The sequence below is a fragment of the Vombatus ursinus genome, unplaced genomic scaffold, assembly GCF_900497805.2.
Source record: "Vombatus ursinus unplaced genomic scaffold, bare-nosed wombat genome assembly UNPS02014841.1, whole genome shotgun sequence".
In the NCBI taxonomy this organism is placed as follows: Eukaryota; Metazoa; Chordata; class Mammalia; order Diprotodontia; family Vombatidae; genus Vombatus; species Vombatus ursinus.
In genome coordinates this window covers 35,512,230-35,537,551 of record NW_020954619.1, presented here as the reverse complement: position 1 = coordinate 35,537,551, position 25,322 = coordinate 35,512,230, and the positions used below count along the sequence as shown (strand labels likewise).

General features: G+C 35.0%; 1 protein-coding gene and 1 pseudogene across 1 annotated transcript in view; both read right to left on the bottom strand.

Annotated features, from left to right (window-relative positions):
• SNTG2 (syntrophin gamma 2) overlaps nt 1-25,322 on the bottom strand; it is a 646,807-nt gene that overhangs the window by 504,827 nt on the left and 116,658 nt on the right. The gene's annotated exons all lie outside the window — the stretch shown is intronic.
• On the bottom strand, nt 6,064-6,501 carry LOC114026557 (annotated as a pseudogene).

The following is a 25,322-nucleotide window of genomic DNA, read 5'->3' as shown; positions in this document are numbered from 1 at the left end:
TGATCTCTTCTAGAAATTCTTTCAGATCTGAGAACAATTTATTTTTTTGAGGCTTTGGATGTAGCTGATTTGATTTTTTTAAAATCTTCTCAGTTTATGTTTTTCTCCTCCCTGTCATCGTAATAACCTTCTATGATCAGGATCTTTTTTTTTTTGGTTGTTGTTGATGCTGTTTGCTTATTTTTTCCAGCCTATTTCTTGACTTTTATCTTTATATTAAGGTTGGTCACTGCTCCTGGGTGGACAGGGTACTGTTTCAAGCTTCAGGTTTTGTGTGCCACTGCTTTCAGAGATAGTTCTGGGGGGTTTGTAAGCTTTCAGTTCTTCCAACATGGTATGATCTAAGGAAAAATGTGTTAATTGCTCTCCTGGCCTGTGCTCTGATCTATGAGCAGCCACAAGCACTCTGTTCTGCCCTGAAACTGGGACCAAGGTCCCCAAACCCTTGAGGCTGCAAGGTCTGGTGTGCTAGAAGTGCTTTTAAAAAATCTATACAGGAGGGGCAGAGCCAAGATGATGGAGTAAAAGCAGTGACTTGCTTGAGCTCTCCCCCAAGCCCCTCCAAATACCTGTAAAAATGGCTTTAAACAAATTCTAGAGCAGTAGAACCCACAAAAAGACAGAGTGAAGCAAATTTCCAGCTCAAGCAACCTGGATGGTTGATTGGAAAGGTCTATTGCACCACCAGGCTGGGAGAGGAAAGTGGTTCAGTGTGGGCATGCAAAGACCAAACCTCAGAAAACCTGGAGCAGGCCTCTGAGGACCGAATCAAGGCAGCTGAGGTAGTTTCCAGATTTCTCAACCCACCAATGCCAAAGATAACTTAGAAGGTCAGTAGGAAAGATCTGTTGAACTGTGGTGAGAGAGGAGCTTGGTTTGGGCCCATTCCCAGTGTAGACCCCAGGGTGGCAGCTGTTTCCAGAGTGTTCCTGGGATGAGGAGGAGCTCTGATGTCATGGAGCTTGTAGTGGAGATGGAGAAGGAATCCTCCTCACAGTTCCAAGGCAGAAAAGAGTGCTTGTGGTCACTCATAGACCAGAGTACAGGTTAGCAAAGGAGAAAATATCTCACCTTTGATTATACAACCTTGGAAGAACTGAAAACTTATAGATCCCTAGAAATATCTCTGAAAATAGCTGCACAAAACCCCTAAAGCTTGGGAAAGTACATTCTCCACACTGGAAGGAGACCTTACCTTAACAAAGAGCTTAATCATCTGGTAATTGTCTGGGATTATGAACAAACAGAACAAAAAAAGTCAGACCATAGAATCTTACTTTGGTGACAAAGAAGATCAAAACATAGAACTAGAAGAAGACAACAGAATCAAAGCTCCTACATCCAAAGCCTTCAAGAAAAATACAAATTGGTCCCAGGCCATGGAAGAGCTCAAAAAGGATTTTGAGAAGCAAGTAAGAGAAGTAGAGGAAAAACTGGGAAGAGAAATGAGATTGATGCAAGAAAATCATAAAAAAAAAGTCAACAGCTTGAAAAAGGGGACCTAAAAATACTGAAGAAAATAACACCTTAAAAAGTAGACTAACTCAAATGGCAAAAGAGGTCCAAAAAGCCAATGAGTAGAAGAATGCCTTAAGAAGCAGAATTGGCCAAATGGAAAAGGAGGTCCAAAAGTTCATTGAAGAAAATAATTCCTTAAAAATTAGAGTGGAGTAAATGGAAGCTAATGACTTTATGAGAAATCAAGACATAAAACAAAACCAAAAAATGAAAAAAAAATAGAAGGAAATGTGAAATATCTCATTGGAAAAACAACTGACCTGGAAAATAGATCCACGAGGGATAACTTAAAAATTATTGAACTATCTGAAAGCCATGGTGAAAAAAGGATCCTAGACATCATCTTTTAAGAAATTACCAAGGAAAACTGCCCTGATATTCTAGAACCAGAAGGTAAAATAGAAATGGGAAGAATCCACCAATCACCTCCTAAAAGAGATCACTAAAGGAAAACTCCTAGGAATATTGAAGCCAAATTCCTGAGTTCCCAGGTCAAGGATAAAATGTTGCAAGCAGCCAGAAAGAAAGAATTCAAGTATTGTGGAAACACAACCAGGATAATACAGGATTTAGCAGCTTCTACATTAAGGGACTGGAGGGCTTGGAATATGATATTCTGGAGGTCAAAAGAGATAGGATTACAGCCAAGAATCACCTAGCCAGCAAAACTGAGTATAATCCTTCAGGCGAAAAATGGACATTCAATGAAATAGAGGACTTTCAAGCATTCTTGATTAAAAGACCAGAACTGAATAGAAAATTTGACCTTCAAATACAATACTCAAGAGAAGCATGAAGTGGAAACAATAAAGAAAAAAATGAAAGTTGAGAAAGATTTCTTGGAGCATGCTGATACTTTATAAATTGGCCTTATGATAAAAAAAAGAAACTCAAGGAAAAGTGCCATGATATTCTAGAACCAGAGGGTAAAATAGAAATTGAAACACAATCAAGATAACACAAAATTTAGCAGCTTCTACATTATGGGACCAGAGGGCATTGAATATAATATTCTGGAGGGCAAAGGAACTAAGATTACAACAAAGAATCACCTACTTAGCAAAACTGAGTATAATCCTTCAGGGAAAAAAATGGATAGTCAATGAAATAGAAGATTTTCAAGCATTATTGATGAAAAGATGAGAGTTGAATAGAAAATTTGACTTTCAAAAATAAGACTCAAGAGAAGCATGAAAAGGTAAACAGGAAAGAGAATCATAAGGGACTTATTAAAGTTGAACTGTTTACATTCCTGCATGGAAAGATGATACTTGTCACTCATGAGATCTTTTTCAGTATTAGGGTAATAGGAGGGAATATATGTAGACAGAGGGCCTAGGGTGAATTGCATATGAAGTGATGATATCTAAACATAAAATTAAGGGGTGAGAGTTGATTGTACAGGTAGAAGGAAAAAGGGAGAGGTAGAATGGGGTAATTTATCTCACATTGAAGAGGGAAAAAAAGTTGTAACTGTGGAGGGGAAGAGGGGAGAGGTGAGAGGGAATGAATGAATCTTACTCTCATTGGATCTGGCTTAAGGAGGGAATAACATACACACTCAGTTTGGTATGGAAATCTATCTTATCCTACAGGAAAATAGGGGGGAAATGGAAAAGAGAGTGGGGATAATAGAAGGGAGGGCACATTAGGGGAAGGGGTAATCAGAAGCAAACACTTTTAGGGAGGGAAAGGGTCAAAGAAGAGAATAGAATAAATGAGGGGTGGGATAGGATGAAAGAAAATATCCTTAGTTTCTCACAACATGGCTATTATGAAAGTGTTTTGCATCACTACACAAGTATAACCTGTATTGAATTGCTTGCCTTCTCAGTGAGGGTGGGTGGGGAGGGAGGAAGGGATAATTTGGAACCCAAACCTTTGAAAACAAATATTAAAAATTGTTTTTACATGCAATTGGGAAAGAAGATATACAGACAATGGGGTATAGAAATCTATCCAGCCCTACAGGAAAATAGAAAGGGGAGGGAATAAGAGGAGAAAGTATATGGGAAGGGAAAATAATAGAATTGAGGGTGGATTGGGGGAGGGGTATTTAGAATGCACATTGTCTTAGGGGGAGGGGAGACATGGGGAGAAAATTTGGAACTCAAGATCTTGTGGAAGTGAATGTTGAAAATTAAAAATACATTAATTAATAAAAAAATCTATACAAAGGAAATATGTATGATATATCAGAGATGTGCTGGAGCTGGCTCAGACTAGCTCATGAGAGTAGATTATTAAATTTTCAGTGTTAGCATTTATACTTTGGAATTTGACAAATGTTACAAATAAAGATATGATTTATTGTTTTGTTGATTAACTAAACCCAAGAAAATGATGGGAAAAATGTGGATTAAACAAGTTAAAAGTTTGTTGTACTTTATTTTTCTGATTTACAATTTGTTAATATTTACCAGTACACCTGGTAACAGAAATGAGGCTTGAATTTATAATGTAATAGTAATGATTAGAATTAACTTATTTTACATAACCCTTTCTTCAAAACACTGTGAAGTATATAGTACACCTTTTAGTTGACAGATGAGGAAACTTGCTTAGATAGATTAAATGACTTGCCCAAATCCACAAAATTAGGAAATTTCAGAGCTAGTGACCCACACTCAGTTTTTCTAAATCTAAACTTTTTTTTACATTAAATTGTATTGCCTTTGGGTTCTAGTCCCACTATACCACACTGTCTGTGTGACCATGAACTTTCATAGACTACAGGTTCATAATTAAATGTTGTGATATGGAGGGAAAAAAGAGGGGAAAATTCTTCTGTTATGCTTCATTCACAGAGGTATGATACCCAGGATTAGGAAAGTGATAGTCCCACTATGCTCTGCCTTGGTCACATTACATCTGGAATATTGTTTTCAGTTTGTACAGCATAATTTTGAAGTACATTGTTAAGCTGAATAACATAATCCGAATGGGGAAGGGCCTTGAATTAATGCTACATGAAGACTGATTAAAAGAACTGGGAATTGTCCCAAAGAATGTTTACTATGATATGATGGCTGTCATCAAGAACTCATAAAAAGATGAAAAATACATATATACACAGAGACATCTATGTGTATATGTGTATTTATTCCACCTAGCCCCAAAGTTCAGAACAAAAATCAATTAGTAGAAGTCTGAAAAATGATGGATTTGGACTACATGAATTCCAAGACCCTTAGAGCTCTAAACCTACCATCATATAATCCTAATTTGCCAAAAGCTAAATTGTAAAATCAGAGAGATATATGACTAGAAAGGGAGGTGGTTGACATGTATGAAGAGAGAAGGATGAGATGTTGTGTGTTCTACTGACATCCATACAGTCATGCCATCTAGAAGTTGCCCAGTCCATTTAGTGCAGTCACAGGAAAGGACATAGAGGAAGATATGAATACACAGCCTACAAAATGAGAAGTAGCAAATTGGTTATGATCTGTATCGCAGGAGGGAGATTCCCTACCCTAAGAATTCTCATACCAATGATAGCCACATCACAAATCCTTTTAAATATGGAAAATATTTCTAAAAATTAAAATTATCCTGAAGTAGGACATGTTAGAAGCAGTGAATTCCCCTTTCTTAGAAGTCTTCAAAAAAAGCTAGATGTCCACTTTTCAGGGATATTGTGAAGAAGCTTCTATTTCAGAAAAGTTTTGGACCTAGTGGCCACTAAAGAACTTTCTAACTCTGAGATCTTTCATTCTAATCTTTTTTTTTAATTTTTACAAAATACTATTTCATTTAATTCCTTATTTAGGAAAAGGGAAAAAAAAGAACTGTTGCATTATGGTATTCATATAAATGTCACAAACCAAAGCTTTGATATTAATTTTCACACTTAAATTGTACAAAGAGAAAAACAAATCAAAATACTGATTGGTTATTGATAGCTGAATGTAAAAATAAATCCAAAGCAACAGGTTTCTTTTTAGACATATAACACCTTAAAGAGAAATATTCATTCATAACACTTTCTTAAATCTCTACCTCACAATGATATAAACAGGGATAGTTGGTGATCATATTAGTTCATTAATGCTATTAGAGGCTGTATGCTTCTTGCTCAGTGCAGAGATAGAACATGGCACATGGAAAAATAAGTTTTCTATTATTCACAATACAGCAATAGCATATGCAGAGCATAACCTACCTATTGCAAGCCTGAATATACTGTACACAGTAGAGGATCTTTAGGTGGCCCATGTGGATCAAGGAAACATTTTGATTCTGATCCACTGGATAAGAATCACATTCCTCATTGGTGGCTGAGGGAAACTCCATGGGAGCTGTTATAGGTACTGAACCATTTTAGTAGTCTCCCCAGAAATCATACTATAAAAGAATTGAGCCTAAAACCCAACATAGCAGCCCATTGATTTAGAAATAATAAAAACAATCTTCTTCAGTGTAAATTGTGGGAAGTTGGCTTTTCTCAGTGTGTGAAGTCACATTACTTGATGGTCAAGATTGCTGGACTGGACTCAACTCACTGGGATCACAACAAATGATGAGGGTCAGGACACAGTCAGGTTACAAACCTTCCACAACCTGTCTCAACTCTTCAAACAATGGAGCAAGTTTCTTTTTGAGGTTGATAATCAGTCCAGTATTAGCACTGCTGCTTGTTATGAAACTCACCACCAATGGTAACCAATTGAATTGGACTACTTGGTATGTGTTGTACTAGTAAATTATACTTTTGCTTTTGGAAAGTCCAAGTTTTCTGCCCTGGCCTTTTGCAAGTGCAAAAGTAGACAGGAAACCAGGTCTCTAAGCATGCTCTGGAACATTATCATTTGCCACCAAGAAGTTTCTTTTTATATAAATCTCTTCTAGAAGTTTGTTTTCTTGTGATTTGCCTTTTCTCTTTTGATAACAGACACTCCGCCCCTGTCTTGAGACTACAATAGCATGAAGTCCTTTAACATTTGGTAAACTTTTGTTAGATATCTTCAAATCATCTGACATGATGAACCCTTACTTCAGGGATTGTCCCCACGTGTGGCTCAGGCTACTCAGGCTGCTGTTGTCCTCAACTACAGGTAGCTCTAAACTGCTACAGCTGTTTCTTCTTGCACCCATTATAATATGACTGCTTTTATCCTAATCTTAAAGAAAATGCATTAAGCCTTAAAACCAGATATAAAAAGTTAATGATACATCATCATAAGTGCATTAAAGGAATAAAATTGTTACTCAGTTTTCAATACTTTCATTTATTAATGATCATGAGTAACCAATTGCTACATTTAATAGTTCACAAATGATTTTTTTAAAGTTTTGAGATTTGTCTTAATATAATGAGGTTTTAAAACAATCAGAAGTTTGTGAAATTAATTAAATTTTCACAACGGAGTAAATAAAGATTACTTCAATGCTTCATAAAATTTTCATTAAAATAAATTAAGGATTATCCAATCAAAGTTTGCCAAATTTTTACTGAATCTTTACCTGTTAAATAGGATATTTTACTGAACCAAAACCAAGTTTTTTGTAGTTAATCACACATTGATCTTGTATAATTTATATGAATATGAAGGTGGTTTCCAACATTCTAATACAGTGGCAAGTACCCTGAATTCTTTTTAAAGAATCTAGGCTGCAATTTTGACTGCTATTACTTCTCTGACTTAAAGAAGTCAAGTCATTTCACCTTTGTGGGCCCATAATTACTTATTAGCAAATCTAGAAGATTCTTCTTTACCTCTAAATCCTAAAATCTCATGTCTTATATGGTTGCTTTACAATCTACAAAATACTTATTTCTTTTGATAGTTGAAATAATCCATCCTTATTCTCCATCTTATAAATAAGAAAAGTGTGGTTTAAAAAACAAAGTCCTATCTTGGTTAGAAAGTAGAAGAGTATGGTATTCTCTTCCATGTCCACTGATTCCAAATCTATTGTTCTTTATACTGGCAATGCTGATTGAATTGGATGAATAACAAAATTCAAATATGATAAAGAGAAGTAATAAAATCATTTTCCTATTAGTCCTAGTCTAACTCTGGTCAGCTGCAATCTCTTGGTTTGGGTATGATTGAAAATATTTCTTTGCTTTAAAAAAAAAGATTCTTCTTCCCTTTATAAAAGTTTTTAATATTTGTAATGGAATTTACTAGAAGATAGAAGTAGAAAAAATGAAAGAACATATTAGAAGACAAAAGAACATTTATTAAATTGCTACAAAAGAATGCCCCCTAATATTTTATACAGATATTCTAAGAAAGAATTAAGGAAATCTAAGACAAAAGAAATGTCCTAAAAATAGAAAATAGCAGTTTTGTGGTAGTAAAGAACTTGAAACAAAGTGGGTGCCAGTTGATAGGGAAATGGCTAAATAGTTTGGGGGATAAAAATATAACAGATTATTATTTTGCATTAAGAAACACCAAGACCAGTGATTTCACAGGTGTGTTCCACAAAACAAAAGGGGGCAACATGAATAAATCAGTCAGTTAATTAACATTTATGAATCACCTACAATGTTGTAGGCACTGTTCTAAGTGATGAGGATACAAAGAAAGGTGAAAGATAGTCTATGCTATCACAAGCTAATAGGGTGCTCACAAACTAATAGGGAGAAACATATAAGAACTTGTAAAAATGGATATAGAGCAAGCAATATCTACAAAGTGATTAAAATAATATAAATAAAAAAACACAAAAATTATGCAAACTCATGATATAATGACTATACTTGGTCCTCAAGAACAGATAATAATATATGTCCATACTCTCAACTGTGATCTCATCAAAGGACAAAGGTGGGATATGTTAGAGCAGAATTATGCATACACTATCAGATACTGTCATTGCATCAGTTGTTTTTGATTAACATTTTTTCTTTGTTGCATAAGATTAATGGTACAAAACTAGTAGGGAAGAAAGGGTGGGTAAACCTTACACATTCGTTATTATTATATAAAACATGAGGAATCAATAAAAAAACTTAGTAATAATAATTCAACAATACCTGTTAGATTATGAAAGAAAATGGTATATATTTGTGTGTATGTATATATATACATACATATATCACATATTTCAATCTGCAAAATTTTAACACTTTAAAAATGTTTGTTGTTATTGACTGACCTACTGAATACACAGCAATATGTGATACTAGAATTACACATCAGAAACTTCCTATATTTCATGAACTAAAAGACAACAATATCAGCATACCATAAATAAAGAGCTCAAAATATCCAGGAAAACTGGACCAATATACTGTATTGGAAACAGACTATTATAACACAACAAATGATTGTGCACAATTGTCTGGATCATAACACAGATTCATAAAATCTTATGAATAATGTTCTTAAAAACCAGTGTTCTTAGATTTTATATGTAAGTACCCAAAACTCATAATTACCATGACATATGGAACAAAAAGCTTTACATAATATAGAGAAGTAGTAGAGGAGATTAAAAAAATCATTTGAGAACCCATCGAAGTAAGTTAGAGTGTATAACCTTGGCCCCACTCCCTCAGTGCCACATAGGCTATATCTGCCAGGTACTGTGAGAAAGTGTTTGAGATGGCTTTTTCTCTATTACCATTAGATAGAGTCTCCATTAACTTGTTTTCCCTGCATTGTTGTTGGCCACTGATTAGGATCCCAGTTCCATTCAATCCCTTATCATCAACTGACTATAAAAAAAGTATTTTTACCTCAAAGATATGGCAAGAACAAAAACACAAACTTTTCCCCACCAGCACGTAAGAGGTATACTCTCCCCTATACCACTTGGACCTCAGAGGGCATAGGCTTGAAACATAGCTCCTATCCAACTTGGTCTCACCAAGTTCATGTCCAGGTGGTATACACCTGTCTCATGAGTCCATGTCTCAGATACCACTGGGCTAGAGTTCCAAACATTACTTTCATAGGTTATTTCTTGTTCCTCAGGGCATAGCTGCTATACTGTATACAAAACCCAAACTAGACTCTTAGTCACAGACTTCTATGGTTTAATATCTCAACATTTTGAAACTTTCAGAGTTGACATGTATTCTCACAAGATACCATGAGCTAAGACATCAGCAATTGAAGTCAAAAAAGAATGAGGAAAAAGAAAAGGTGGCTGATGCTGCCAGGTGTATTTCAATGCCTCCATAGCAAATCAAAATTCTTTTCTTCAGTTAGCAGGCCTGAATAAATTAAAGGAGTTCTATGCATGCTTCACAATCTCTCCATGGCCCAGAATTCTTTACACAGGCACCACAGTTTCTCCAAGGAACTTCCCTTACATACTCTCATGATTCTCTCAGAAGCAAGTTCCTTAATTTCTCCATGTGGACAGATATTATCCCAGGAGCTCTGGCCATACACCATACCCCATTTTATATATATATATATATATATATGTATATATGATCCCACTTGTTCTCTGTGTTATTGGAATTTTGCTAAAGGCATTTTCACTGAAACCACAGAAAATGAGTTTTATATGGGTCTCATACCTTTCATAGGGTCATAGACTTAGAACTGGTAGAGACTTTAGTGTTTACTGAGTTTAACCTCTTCATTTTACAAATAAAGAAATGAAGAAAGAGAAAGATTAAGTGACTTGAACCCAGGACTTCCTAATTCCAAGTCCAGTTCCTACACACAACAACAATTATTCAACTTTTTTAAAGACAATTATTTTTATCTATCATAGTCTGTGAACACTTAATATGAAAGAATAATGGTAGGATAATAACTTGTCGCAGGATTATTTCTACCTCAATCCTATTGAACAAAATGAGAACTTTCTAAAAATAATCATAATAGCTACTGACATTTATGCAGCTCTTTAATTTTGGGAAACATTTTACACACATTATCTTATTTGAATCTTACAAAAACCTTGGGAGATAGATGCTAGAGGTATTATTATCCTCATTCTATAGATGAAGACATTGAAGTTCAGGGCAATTAAATCAGTTTTCCCATTGTCACAGAGCTGATTAATGTCAGAGGTCTCTATGAGAGTCCAGGCTCCAAGAGATCAAACAAGTAATCACAGGAAACTGCTTATTTTCATTTTCTAATGGTTCAAAGTCACTAGATATCTAGTATTTATAGACTTCCTTGCAATGAGACTTAGTAAGCTTGCAAAAATAAACAAGCTTATCATGTTCCAGATAAACATGAAATCTAGTCTGGTACTAGATAAAGGAGCTACACCATTAATTTTCCAAAAAACGTTGAGAAGACCATAAATGTAGCATAATATTGCAATACCAATATGAGAAAACTGGTAATTACTGAATTCTGAAGATATTTATTGAAGAAATAAAATTAATCACTAAGCAACAAAATTCAAGTAATAAGCATTATGACATATGAAGTGAAACATGAGATAAAGGGAATTATTTAATCTGAGAGTTTCCCTATTCCAATGAAATCAAAGATCCATCCATTCTCTATCTATTGTCCCATTTTTTGGGAAAACATGAAGTAAATGAAGTAAAAAGAATCAGGAAAGTAACATACACATTAATTACAGTCATATAAATAAAAAGAACAATTAAAGAAATATGGATGCTGATTCTATTGACCTGTCAGCACCAGAAAAGAGATGAAGGAATGTTTATACATCCTTTCATTGGAGATGCAGGGGGCTACAGACATGTTCTGTTGCATATGCTTTGAGAAGGAGTCCACACAGTGGATAGTTTTGCTTAACTATTTTTTAATATCCAGAAATTAATGAGATGCTAGAATAAAGGACAAACAATTTAAAAAATAAAATAAAATAAAGGAACTGCCTGTTTAGGAAGCTAAGAGGAATAAAATAAATAATTTTTTTTTAAAAAAAGCAAGGAAGAAACAAAAGTCAATCTATCAATCACCAAGATTTTATAGTCTGCTACTATGTGATAGACACTGCTGGGTGCTGGAGATACAAAATAAAAAAAACAAAACCTTCTCTGATCTCAAGGAGCCCACACCATTCTGAGAGTGATACCATGCACACATACAAGTATATAAAGAATGAAACAAAATACGTATAAAGTATACAAAGACAGGACGTAGCTTGGAGGGATGAAGAACAGCTTTAAGTATGGAGCGGTACCCAAGTTGAGTTTTGAAGAAAGTAAGAAATGCTGCAAGGTGAAGGTAAGGATATACAGTAGGGCATTCCAGGTCTGGGAGATAGGCAGTGCCAGTGCATAGAAAGCAGAGACAGAATGGATTCTGGGTGATAAGAATAACAAGAATAACATGGTATAATAACAATATAATATTATAACAACATAATTATAACAAGAAGGAGAGTTTGGGTGTGCCATAGATTTCAGGAAGCAGAGTAACATACAAAGAGGTTAGAAAACTAGGCTGAAGTCAGGCTTTGAAAGCCAAATAGAGGAATTCATATTTGAATCTAGAAGCAATAGGGAGCCAGTGGGTTTTAGTGAATAGAGAAATGATATATTCTGACTGGTATGTAAGGAAATTAACTTTGGCAAGTATATGAAGGAGGATCGGATAGGAGAGAGATTTGAATCATAAGGCCAGTTAGGAGCCTATTGCAATAGTCCAGGCAAAAGGTCATGAGATGAGGGCAGTGACCATGTAAGCTGTGAGGATATGGATGTAAGATTTTATATACACATGAATTTATGCACGTATATGCATACACATACATGTATGCAAATATCACCATGAGATCTGATGGGAATTCTGGAAGTGAAGAGGTCCAACACAGGTCCTTTAATCACACAATTATGCTCACTTTAAAAGAGAATTTATTCTTTAGTCTATTAAGTGTATTGAAAGAATAAAAAAGTAGTTCAGATAATCTAGGTAGGAAGCAAGATATGAATTGAGCTAGGGAGAGGAGAGACTGAGAAAGAGATAGGAAGAGAACCCAAAGAGAGGAATTTCTTGTAAAGCCAGAGGAGAAAGCTTATCCAGCTAAACCTTGTCCAAGATAGAAAATGCTACAGAAAGACCAATAAGAATAATGACTGAAAAAAGCCCATCAGATTTGACCTCTGCACATTGGATAAGTTTTGATAGTTAAAATTGTTGGTAACTGTGGAAAGAACCAGTTTAGTAACACAAGAAGATGTGGAGTCAGAATTCCAGGTTTTTTTTTTTTTAGTTTGGCTGAAAAAGAGAGGATAAGTACAGTTTGATAGTTTCAGGGAATAGTAGGGTATAATGAAAGTATTGTTGTGGCTTAATGATGGGTAGACATGAATATACTTCAAAAAAACATGTAAATAACCAGTAGAGAGGGAGAATTTTAAGGTTTTAGAGAGAAAAAAGGATGATTAAGGGGGCAATCTATAGAATACAGGCAGGAATGGCCTCAAGGGACTGACCTAAAGGTGAAGGGCTACCACATTATCATAAGCTAGAATAAAAGAGTAGAAAGATGAAGATAATGTCAAGGGGTTTTGAGATTAAGAGAAGGGGAAAAAGGAGGGAACCTGTGGTAATGGCCTCTCTTTTCTTGGAAATTTATGAGTCTAGGTATTTTGATGGAAATTGTAAGAAGTATGGAAATCTTGAGGGAAGAGAAGTTTTAAAACATGTATGTGAAGAATTGGAATGGGGAAAGAGACCTGTGACTGCATGGGTATAAGAAACTGCAAGTTGACAATATTCCCTCTACCAATGAACATCAGCAATTTCTTTGCAACTTATAATATTAGAGAGCTGTCTAGAACACCGAGAGGTTAAGTGATTTGTTCAGGGTCATACAGTTAGTATATGTCAGGAACAAGTCTTGAATCTATGTAATCCTAGTTCCCCAGTCAGATCTCCATCCATGATGCCATGCTTCCTCTATTTTCTATGCCATTCCCATGTATAGAATGGGACTGGGATCAATTAAAGGATAGCAAAAGGAATACCTGGCTGCTGTGAGATTACATAACATAAATCTATTGTAGATCCAGTCAGCTTGGTTGTAGGACTCAATATAGTTCCATTCCACAGTATAGGAACTTGGAATTCAGCAAGTCATGAGAATCAACAGGAGAAAGAGATCTAGCATGGAGTACATCATGAATTGAATTGTTAATTATAAGGTCAAGACTATAAAGGGAGGAGTGAAATTAGAGAAGAGTTATCCCCTGAGAAAGTTCTTAGGGGTAAGAAAGAGAATACTTTGGTTTGTTTTGTCTTTTTGGGTGGTGAGGCATAGGGAGAAATGGAATGATTTTTGGAAGGTTTTGGATTAGTTAAAGAATGTCAGAGTTTTTGATCTCACTACTTGTGGATGATAGTTAAATCCAAGGTGTTACATGTCTTAATATTTATTCTAAGGAGCTATATCAATCAATCAATAAACATTTATTTAATGACTTTTACATGCTAGGTACAAGAGATACAAAAGCAAAAGGAGAAGAGTTTCTGCCATCCAAAGGCTTACACCCGACTTTCATGGAACCACCATAGTTACGTTAGTACTATGTTAGTACCCCTCTAATTAGTTGGCAGGTATGATTTTATATTATATTTAGTTGCTTAAATGCCAACTATCTTGCAAGTTCCATGATAAAAGCCACAATTCATTTATACTTTTCCCCCTTTCTAGTTCTGTCAATATTATATTCTGCATATAATAGGCACTCAAAAATACTTATTGAATATAATTAAATGCACCTTAAAATAAATAATAACAACTACAGCATGCAATTTAAGTAAAAAGGAAATAGAATAATCACTTTCAGCACATTTGAAAATAAATATTGTGTTTCATTCAGACTAATTTTTTTCTATATTTTGCTATATGAAAAGCAGAGACTAGAGAAAATACTGCATAGTTTATAAGAGAACAGTAGTGTAAATGTAATCTCACAATTTTATGAAGTCACAAAAATGATTAATTTGTTTGTTTATCCATGTCAAAATACACTGGAATCCTTTTAATTTTTTTCTAATGGGTTCAGATAGCCCAGTTTGGAAGAAAAAAAATACAGTTTTGGAGGACCTGTATACATGTGTGATTGATTGAAAGATATCAGAACTATTATTACTCTTGGAAATTTTCTTAGTCTAAGTAAAAATCCATTCTTATTAAAAGCAGTGTCGGTCAAAGTCCTCTGCCAGGCCTAATTCTGAAAAAAAAAAAGTATTTTTTCACCATTTGATCCAAGTAAGTTGTTTGTACCTTAAATAATTAGAAAATTGGCAGTGTTATAATTTGGAGGAGAGTAGAAATTCCTTCATTATCAGGCTGAGCTGAGAGGAGTAATAGCAGATATGGGAAATCCTATTCCTAGCTACCACATGAATAATTTGATAGGGAAGAAGAGGCCTACAGGAATCAACTTAGAAGATGTAGTATGTGTGATACTATTATCCCTATGTGACAGATGAATAAACTGAGGCAGAGATTGTGAATTGCACAGGTCTACACAATTTTGAAGTGTCTAAGGTCATATCTGACCTCAGGTCTTTCTGAATCTGGGCCCAGTACTCTATCCATTGTGCCACCTATCTGCCATACACCAGAAATAACAAAAAATGACTAGTGAGAGTTGGTGTCCAGCATAAATAAAATCTCAGGAGAGCACTGAGTTAAGCTGATGAATTCATGTTAGGGGGGCCAGATAAACTACCTCTTCACATTCTAAAAAGAGTTGATAGGTATGCCTATGGAACTTCAGCTAGTAAAATCTGGAAAGGTCATGTTAAACCTGATAGGTATTAAAAGATGGAAAAGGGCAAATGTCTTGCTTTAAAAAAAAGGAAGAGAATGATACTAGGAACATATAGACCAATGAGTTTGAATTTGATTCCTGAGAAGAACCAAGAACCGATTACTAATGAGATATATTGTGAACATCTATAAAAGAAAGCTCTGATTAAAAAAGAGCCATTATAGCCTCATCAAGAACAGATCATGACAATCTAACTTCATTTCATTTTTTAAAATATCATCTAATAGGTACAGAGATACTGTGAATATATTTTACCCTCATTTTAGCAAACCTTTGATAAATTATCTCATACTATTCTTGTAAACCTCAAAAACATGGACCAGACAATAATATCATTAAAATAAATCAAGACTATTTTAAAAGCTGGACTCCATGGATCCAATGCCTTGGATGAAGAAATAGAAGACATGCTTATTCAGATTTGTGGATTTCACAAAGCTGGAAGGGATAGTTAATAGTATATGACACAATTAGAATGAAAATTAATCTTTGCAAGTTAGAGCATTTTGTTGAATCTAATAAAATGAAATCAAATAGAGGAAAATATAAAGTCTTACACATAAGCAAAAAACATCAAGTTCACAAATACAAAATAAAGAGTTATGGTTAGACAGCAATTATTCTGAGAAAAATCAGAGAGTTGGGGGACTGCTCATTGTGAATCAGCATCATAATATAGCAGGCAGCTAGGGTGGTGCAGTGGATAAAATGCTGTGCTTAGAGTTAGGAAGGCTCATCCTCATGAGTCCAACTCCAACCTCAGACACTTACTAGCTGTGTGACCCTGGGCAAATCATTTAACTCAATTTGCCTCAGTCTCCTCATTTACAAAATAAGCTGGAAAGGTAATGCCACACACTCCAGTATCTTTGCCAAGAAAACTCCAAATGAGGTCACAAAGAGTTAGACACAACTGAAAACAACTGAACAAAAACAAAAATTGTGAAATAGCAACCAAAAAAGTTTATGGCATCTTGGACTACTTTAAGAGAGACATAGCTTCCCAGAATAAGGAACTAAGTATCCTGCTGTATCCTGCTGTATTCTGCATTTGACAGAGCTCATCTCTGAAACATTCTGCTCAGTTCTGGATGCCAGAGTTTAAGAAGGATATCAATAAGGTGGACAAGGTTTAGATTTGGTGTCTATGTCATATAAAGATTGGCTGAAAGAACTGGACATATTTATTCTGGAGAAGAAAAGATTTGGGGGAGAGCACAATAGCTCTCTTTAAGTATCTTAAAAGGCAGTCATGTGAAGGACAGATTAGATTTGTTTTGACTCTAGACAGAACCAGGAGTAATGGGAATTGCAAAGAGGCATAAGTAGGCTTAAAGTCAGGGAAAAAAACAAACAAACCAAATTTCGTAAAAATAAAAGCTCTCCAAAAGTGGAATGGGTAGCCTTGAGCAGTGGTAGGTCTTCTCAACACTACCATGGAGGTCTTCAAGTAAAAGATGGATGACCATGTCAGGGAACTTCATATATATCTATGTCTATATCTATGTCTATATCTATATCTATATCTATATCTATATCTATATGGTTTCACATATATATGATTATATATTATATATACAATTATATATAAGCACACAATATATATACACATGTATATATGTGTGTACATGTATATATCTTTGTGTGTATGTATATATGTGTTTGTGTACACATGCATGTATGTATTTATATGTGCATATATATAGGCTTCCTCCTATATATATACATATTAGCATACATAACATATAGATAGTTATGATACTCATTCTGTGAATGGTTTGTTAATTTAAATAAAAAGTCTAATTTGACATATGCAAATTCTAAATATTTATTTTCATCATTAAATTATATTTGATATACATTTTCATAATATTTATTTTATTATTTAATACTTATTTAATTGCTTTGAGGTTTCAATGACCAAAAATTCTGGGAATAGGAAGAATTTAAATAATAGTTATTAATTAAATTTAATAAAGTAATAAATTAAAATCTAATTAATTATATTTATCAAATTATTTAACAAATTGTATTATATATTATATTAAAAACTATTTAATTAATTAAATGTTGAATTTCATGCCACATAATTCAAATAACACAGTACGCAGTTAAGAAGGAACAGAGAGTGAGCTATAGCATTCAATATAAATCAAAGGGATGCTTATCAATTGAGGAATGGCTAAATGAGCTGCGGTATATGATTGCAATGGAATATTGTTGTTCTATAAGAAACGACAGCAGAATGATTTCAGAAAAACCTGGAAAGACTTACATGAACTACTGCATAGTGGTAAGTGAATCAAACCAGGGAAACATTTTACATAGTAGCAGCACTATTGTTCAATGATGAACTTTGAATAACTTAGGTATTCTCAGCAATACAATGATCCAGGTCAATCCCAAAAGACTAATGATGAAGAATATTACCCAACTCTAGAGAAATAGCTGATATTGATTGAATAAAGACTGAAACATGCTATTTTTCACTTTCTTTTTCTTCTGAGCCTTCTTGTGCAAAATGACTAATATGGAAATATTTTACATAATTGCACATGTATAACCTATATCTGATTGCTTACCATATCAGGAAAGAAGGAGGGGAGAGGGGAAAGAAGGATAGAATTTGGAACTCAAAATTTTAAATAAAAATGTTAAAAAAAATAAAACATTCAATATTTTATGGAGGAGTAGAATATAATCTGTACCTAAAAGAATGTATAGGACATGGGGTAGTTACATAGTGCAGTAGATAGAGCACTAGGCCTGGTGTCAGGAAGACCTGAGTTCAAATTCAGCCTCAGACACTAGCTGGGTGAACTTGCGGAAGTTACTTAACCTCTCTTTGTCTCACTTTCCTTATTTGAAAAATGTGGATAATAATAGCACTTACCTTCCAACATTTTTTGTGAAAATCAAAAGAGATAATAATTGTAAAGCACTTAGGACAGTGCTTGACTCATAGTAAGTAATCTATAAATCCTAGCTCTTATAAGAGGAAGGCAAGCATTCAATTCAACAAACATTTTTGAAGCACTCAGTAAGTTTAAGGCTTGTGAATATAAAGACAAGAATTAACATCTATTAAAGCCCCATAGCAATATTATTCGACAATTTTCTATGGTTAAATGACATATACCAACTTTGAATGGGAAGGAATAGAACTAGATGAGCAACAGTTATGCATGCCTGGGTTTTCAGACACAATTCATTCTGAAGATCAATGGCCTAGGAAAGTAATAAGGGCAGTCAGCTGTGATTTATGACATATGTCATGCAGGAAAGAAGCCCGTGGCTTTTGGCTATTTTGTGATGAGACTCTTCCTCAGAACTAGAGGAAGGGATTGCAAATGTAAAAGAAAAGGTTCCAGTATTCTGTGTTTATTAATATTTAGAGAAGGTAAGATCCTTATATATTATCTATTGCCTTTTTAGGTACAAGTTGTCCCCGCATTACAATGTAAGCTCCTTGAGAGCAGGCAGTGATTTGTTTTTTTTTTTTTTTTATGTCCATTGCTTAGGAGAGGACCTGACATAAAGTAAGAGGTAGCAAGGTGACCAAGTTGATGGAGCCCAGGACCTAGAGTTAGGAAGGCCTGACTTAAAATCCTGCCTCAGATACTTGATAGTTGTGTGACCATGATAACTCACAACTTCTGTCTGCCCTCATCTGTAAAATGGGTATAAGAATAAAATCTCCCTCCTAGAGTTGTCGTGAAAGTCAAATAAGATAGTATTTGGAAATTGCTTTGCATAACTTAAAGTGCTACATAAATACTAGCTATTATTATTAATAAATGCCATTTGGTTGATCTATAAATGGAAAGTTCAATCCTTTCATTTATAGATAAGAAAACTGACCAAAGAGAATAAAGACATATTGGTAGCTAAAAATGGCCTGTTACTCTAAATGCAATGATCTTGCGGCATGCAGAGGTGATATTGACTTTGAAATGACCTTGAAAGTGTATTAATGACTTTAGAAGTAGAAATGACTCTTTATCACATCCTCCAAGCTACTTGTTCTTCCAGTATGGCAAATGATAGCATCTTTCTCAAAGCATGTTCACTACATCTGTTGTGGCATGTTTATCAACACTTTCAATGGAAGAAAATCCAATAACCTTAATACTTGGTATTCACTAGAATTAGCAAGGAAAATCAGCTCCTAATATCAGTAATTCAAACACTTCACCTCTGACTATATTTAGGTCTCAGATAACATGATTCTAAAGAATTATATTTCTATACACATAATTTATCTCAGTAAGGTTTTCTGGTGAATGTTATACATATTTAAATTACATTAACACCTAATATAACAATTTACACTTACAGATGAGAAGTTACAATGTGATTTATCTTTTTGTGACTTACTTTTCAGTTTACAATAAGCAAGGATTACTGAAACCTAAGTGGGTTGAAGCAGGAAAAGAGAATTACTTGATTTGCACAATCAGGTCCTAAACCCCCTTGCCAAATATAAGGGCAAATCTAAGAAAATCAATGTGATTATATTAACATTTTACCATTAACAAGGAGTTTGAGACTCTAAACAAAATATCAAAAGATACCATTTCAAAGGCTTAATGCATGGTGTTGGCTACTAGCTCAAGTAGAATAAATTAAGGGTGCAGAGTACAAATATAGTACAATGAGAGAATTAAAGAAGCTTCATAACTCTGGAATCAAGGAGATCAAGAACTGAATAAAAATAAAGAACACTTCCAGGTAAATAACCAATTAATTAGTTTCAATAATATTCAAATTTCCTCTCATTTCAATAAATTTAAAAGCCAAGTTATCATCTTAAAATGTAGAGGGATGGTACATTATTCTGTTCCCAGTACTTCACTGAAACAAACTCACCTATGCAACCAAACCTTCTGAGTACTGAAATAGGACTTTTTTATCCTCTATGGATTTACATTTCAACATTAGTGAATATTTAGGAGAATAAGAAAAAAATAATACTATTTCCCCCTTCCATTTGCCTTTTTCCCTTTTGTTTTGTTGTTTGTTTTTTGTTTGTATCCAACTCTTTCTTCTTCCTCAACTTTCATTTTCACTCAGTTACCAAGTTCTTTTTTTCTTGTATTTTTATTTATTTTGTGAAACATTTCCTAATTACTGTGTTGGCTGCACTAAGGAGGCCAGTGAGTCTGACAAAGCATCTGTCTAAGGTATAACTCATATATAATAAGATCGCCTGGTCTATTTTTTTTTTTTTGGCTAGGCAATGGGGTTAAGTGACTTTCCCAGGGTCACACAGCTAGTAAGTGTTATGTATCTGAGGCCAGATTTGAATTCAGGTCCTCCTGAATCCAGGGCCAGTGATCTATCCACTGCACCACTTAACTGCCCCCCACTGTGCCACCTAGCTGCCCCGATCACCTGGCCTATTAAACAGTATACTATAGTATCAACAAAAAATATTTTTATTAACTTTCTTTTTCTTTTTTAATTTTCAAATTAAATTATTTATTTTTAGTTTTCAAAATTCACTTCCATAAGCTTTTGATTTTTAAATTTTCTCCACCTCCCTCTCCTAACCTTTCCACAAGATGGCATGCAATCTGATTTAGGCTCTATATATAAATTCTCATTAAATATATTTTCACATTAGTCATGTTGTAAAGAAGAATTGGAATGAATGTGAGGAACCATGAGAAAGAAGAAACAAAAAAGAGAGAGAGAACAAGTAGTATGCTTTGATCTGCATTCAGACTTCCCAATTCTTTCTCTGGATATGGATAGCATTTTCCATCATGAGTCTTTTGGAGTTGTCTTAGATCCTTGCATTGCAGAGAAGAGTCACACCTATCAAAGTCCGTCATCACACTATGTGGCTGTTACTGTGTACAATGTTCTCCTGATTCTGCTCACTTCACTCAACATCAGTTCATATAAATCCGTCCAGGTTTTTCTGAAGCCTGCCTGCTCATCATTTCTTATAGCACAGTAGTATTCCATTACATTCATATACCACAACTTGTTCAGCCATTCCCCAATTGATGGGCATCCCCTCAATTTCCAATTTTTTGCCACCACAAAAAGAGCTGCTATAAATATTTTTGTACACATGGGTCTTTTTCCTATTTTTATGATCTCTTTGGGATACAGCCCTAGAAGTGGTATTGCTGGGTCAAAAGGTACCAAGTTCTTTTTATCCTTACTGTACCACATTTTGAAATTCTGTCAGTTCCTCTTTATATTTTGCTGCCACTACCTTGCTAGAAGCCCTCATTATCATCCATCCTTACTCTTCTTTCCACTTTTTCCTCTTCCAAACTATCCTGGCTACTGCTGCTAGAAACATTTTTCTTGTAAGTAGATCAAGTTTCATCACTCTTCTGCTCAAAAATCTTTAGTGGCTATCTAGTGTCCAGTGAGAAAAAATACACCACCGAATGGAATTCAATAACCCAACAATCTGCTGCCACCCCACCTCTAAAGTATTATCTAATGTTATTACCCTCTAAATAATCTCTACTCCATTTAGGGTGTTCTTTTTTTTGTCTCCTGAAAACATCATGCACTTTCCTCCCTTCATATTTTTGTTCAAGACCAGAATGTATTCCCTTCCTCATATTACTTACTGATTTTTTTGTTTGGTCATTAATTATGATTTTATCTGTGTCGGAAATTCACAGTGTAGAAAATCACTCTATAAAAGCCAATCAGCAACATGAATTTGATTACAACAGAATCAGGATCACAGATTTAGACTTGCGATTGGTCTTAATCATCTGAGTTCAACTTCTCATTTATAAGTGAAAAAAATCAGGCCTAGAAAACTCAAGTTGCCTGCTCATAGTAATAATGCTAATTGTCCTAGAGAATTGCCGGGGTACTGAAAGGATGAGTATGTTTTCATGTTCACACATGTGGAAATATGTGACAAAGTCAGCTCACAAACCCGAGTTTTCCTGATTTTAAGATCAGCTCTCTAAATTAGTACAACAGACTTTCTCCCATCTTTCAAAGCCCAACTCAAATATCATCTCCTACAAGAAGGCTTTCATGTTCACTGTCACCAATCATTAATAACCTTCACCCACAGACCTTATGCAACCCTTTGATTTCTCTTACCCATTAACCTATATAACCATGTGCATGTTAACTACCTGCATTAGTGTCTTATTTCCCTATTATAAACTAATCTACAAGCATTTTTCAGGCACTGTTTTTGCTTCTGGACATATAAATATTGGACTAGTTTCTCCCCATCCTTTGGATTCCTCTCTCTCATTTTCCCCCTCTGAGTTGACTCATTCACATTACCTGTGGGTCACAGCAGTTCCCTGATGGGGAACTCTTACTCAGAATTCTAGGGTTAAACCTTATATGGTAGATACTTGTGTACTACTAAACACTGGAGCTTTTGAGCCTTCTCTGGTGTGCCCTCATAACAAATTAGCCAAAATGTTTCTACTAACTGTCATTTCTTGATATCTCATGAAGTCATTAGCTTCCATTTGCCCAATTCTAATTTTTAAGGAATCATTTTCTTCGGTGAGTTTTTGTGCCTCTTTTACCATTAGGCCAATTCTGTTTTTTGAGGTGTTATTTTTTTCAGTATTTTTATGTTTCTTCTACCAAGTGTTGAATCCTCTTTTGTAATTTTCTTGCATCATTCTCATTTCTTTTTCAATTTTTTTTTACTCTACCACTCATCTCTTTCTTTAACTCTTCCAGGAATTCTTTTTGGGCTTTGACCCAATTAGCATTTTCTTTGAAGTTTTGCTTGTCTTCATTTTCACATGAAATTTTTTTTCTAACTTCTTGTTTTGGTCTTCCCTGTCACTGTAGCAGCTTTTTACAGGCTAGTCATTTTTTTTTTTTCTGTTTGCTCCTTTTTGCAGCCTATTTCTTGACTTTGAAATTTATGTTAAAGTTGGGCTCTGCTCACCTGAGGATGGGGAGGTACTTTCCCAAGCTTCAAGCTTTTTCATGCTGCTATTTTCAGAGTTAGTTATGGGGTTCTGTAAGTTTTTAGTGCTCCCAAGGTTATATGATACAGGAAGAGGTGTAGTCACTTTTCTTACTCAGGAAGGGCCTCAGGTCCCCTGCAGTTACAATCAGGGCCCACCTGTTTCTTTGTGCCTAGCCACAAGTGTTCCTCTCTATCCTTAAACTGTGACCCAGAACTGCTTATGGGCAATAGAGTTACCAATCAACACCAGCTACTCCCAGTGTCAGCAAGGTGTCACTTGTAATCTCTTTCTGATTGGCCAGCCCTGTTACTCTCTCTGGGCTGAGAGTTCTCAAAGCAGCTGCTGTTCCTGCTGTGGTCACCTTCAAGGCCTGAACTCGTATGATGCCACTGTGTACATATGCTCTGAATGGGCCTCCACTCCAGAGTGACAGACTTCTCCTGATGGCCTTCTAAGTTGCCTTAGGCTGAAAAAATGTTTCACGCCAACATTTTGGTGATTCTGCTTCTCCAAAATTGATTTGAGGATTTATTTTAAAGTTGTTTGGAGGGGAATGTTGGGATAGTTCACCTGGGTTGCTGCTTCTGCTTTGCCATCTTGGCTCCATTTTAATTGCCTTTTGATCAGAAATATTTACTAAATAGAAGGTGAAGCCAAAATAATGGTAACAACACTATGCCCATAAATCAAGAAAACACCATCCCACCAAAGTACACAATGCCTTTGGGAGGAGAAGGTACACAGGATGTGACACATAGTAAATGACTAATAAATGCTTGTTGACTAAGTTGTAAAACCATAGCATGCAGGCTTATATGTAGAGAACACATGTTCTAGAGCAACTTTCAGTTCTGTACTGTGGACATTAATTGGAGAGTCTGCACAATTGGAGAGACTGCTGGGTAAGCCTGTTTTTTCACTGTATGCTCAATTCTTCCTCGAGGATGCTGAGGTAGTATTAATACTCTTCCATCAAAAGAAAAAACCCTAAGCCTAGCATCTCTAGAGCTTTTCTATGTTGGTTACCTTGTCTGGGTTCTGAAGGGTTTCCACATCTTTGCAATGGATGTCAAAGTAGAGAAAAGTAAAGCCTTTCCTAATCTACTTAGCTCTTTTAAGCATCAAATGTTAATTCTAGCTCTAAGGTCTCTTTCTAGACCAGACTGGAGGTCTAGCCTGAGATAAGAACTATTCTAATTTTGGTTCTTCTGAGATTTCTTGAGTTATCAGTTCTGAGCTCAGTTTTTCTGAGTTCTCGAGTTGTGAGCTGTGAACTCTACCTGACTGGTTCAAATCAAGGTCTCTTCAGTGAAACATCTCACTTCAATCTTGTGGTAATAAATCAAAAGCCACATTTCTGAAAGTAAATTAATTTCTCATCTGGCTGCTCTCTTGGATTGGATAATTTTCTACTTTCAGGAACTCATCTTCCTGTAAGATCACATTAACTCTTGAATTCACACCTCCTCAATATCCCCTTCCCCAGTAGTCCATTACTCCCTCCTATTGGAGAGGATTGAGTGAGTACATCAGAGAGCTCTTCCCAAATCCTCCATTTTAAGGAGGGGTCCCAGGACAGTCATCTCATAATTTCCTATCCAGTTATAAGACTTTATCAACCATGCTGGGTACCCTTCCCCCCTTTTCAGCTTCTCGTTATGTGTTAACTTCTCCAATTAGATGGTGATCTCCATGAGGGCAGGGATTGTCTTTTACCTTTCTTTGTATCCCTAGAACTTAACACAGTGGTTGGCACATAGTAGGCCCTTAAGTATTCACTGATTTTTTTTATTAACTAAACCAAATCCATTTGTCCCATAATCACCAAACTCTTCCAAGTATCAGAGTTTCCTATCTATTAACTTCAAAGCAAAATTGTCTTTGCTATTAAAGTGGGGATAAACTCTTTGCATTAATCCCAGTTTTCTATTTACAATACGGTTGTATGACACCAAAATAACACAGATTTCTTATATAGGCCTTTCTAGTTTGGGATCTGATTTATTCAAAATTGCAACATTACACATTCTATCTACATGTTATCAAGCTATATGTTTTTTCTTCCTTCTAAAATTTTAGTCCAATATAGTAAAAGAAAATTACCTTTCTTACTTATATTTAACCTGAATTTGGGAGCAGTGCAGCAGTGGAGAATAGTTTGGGTAAATCATGTA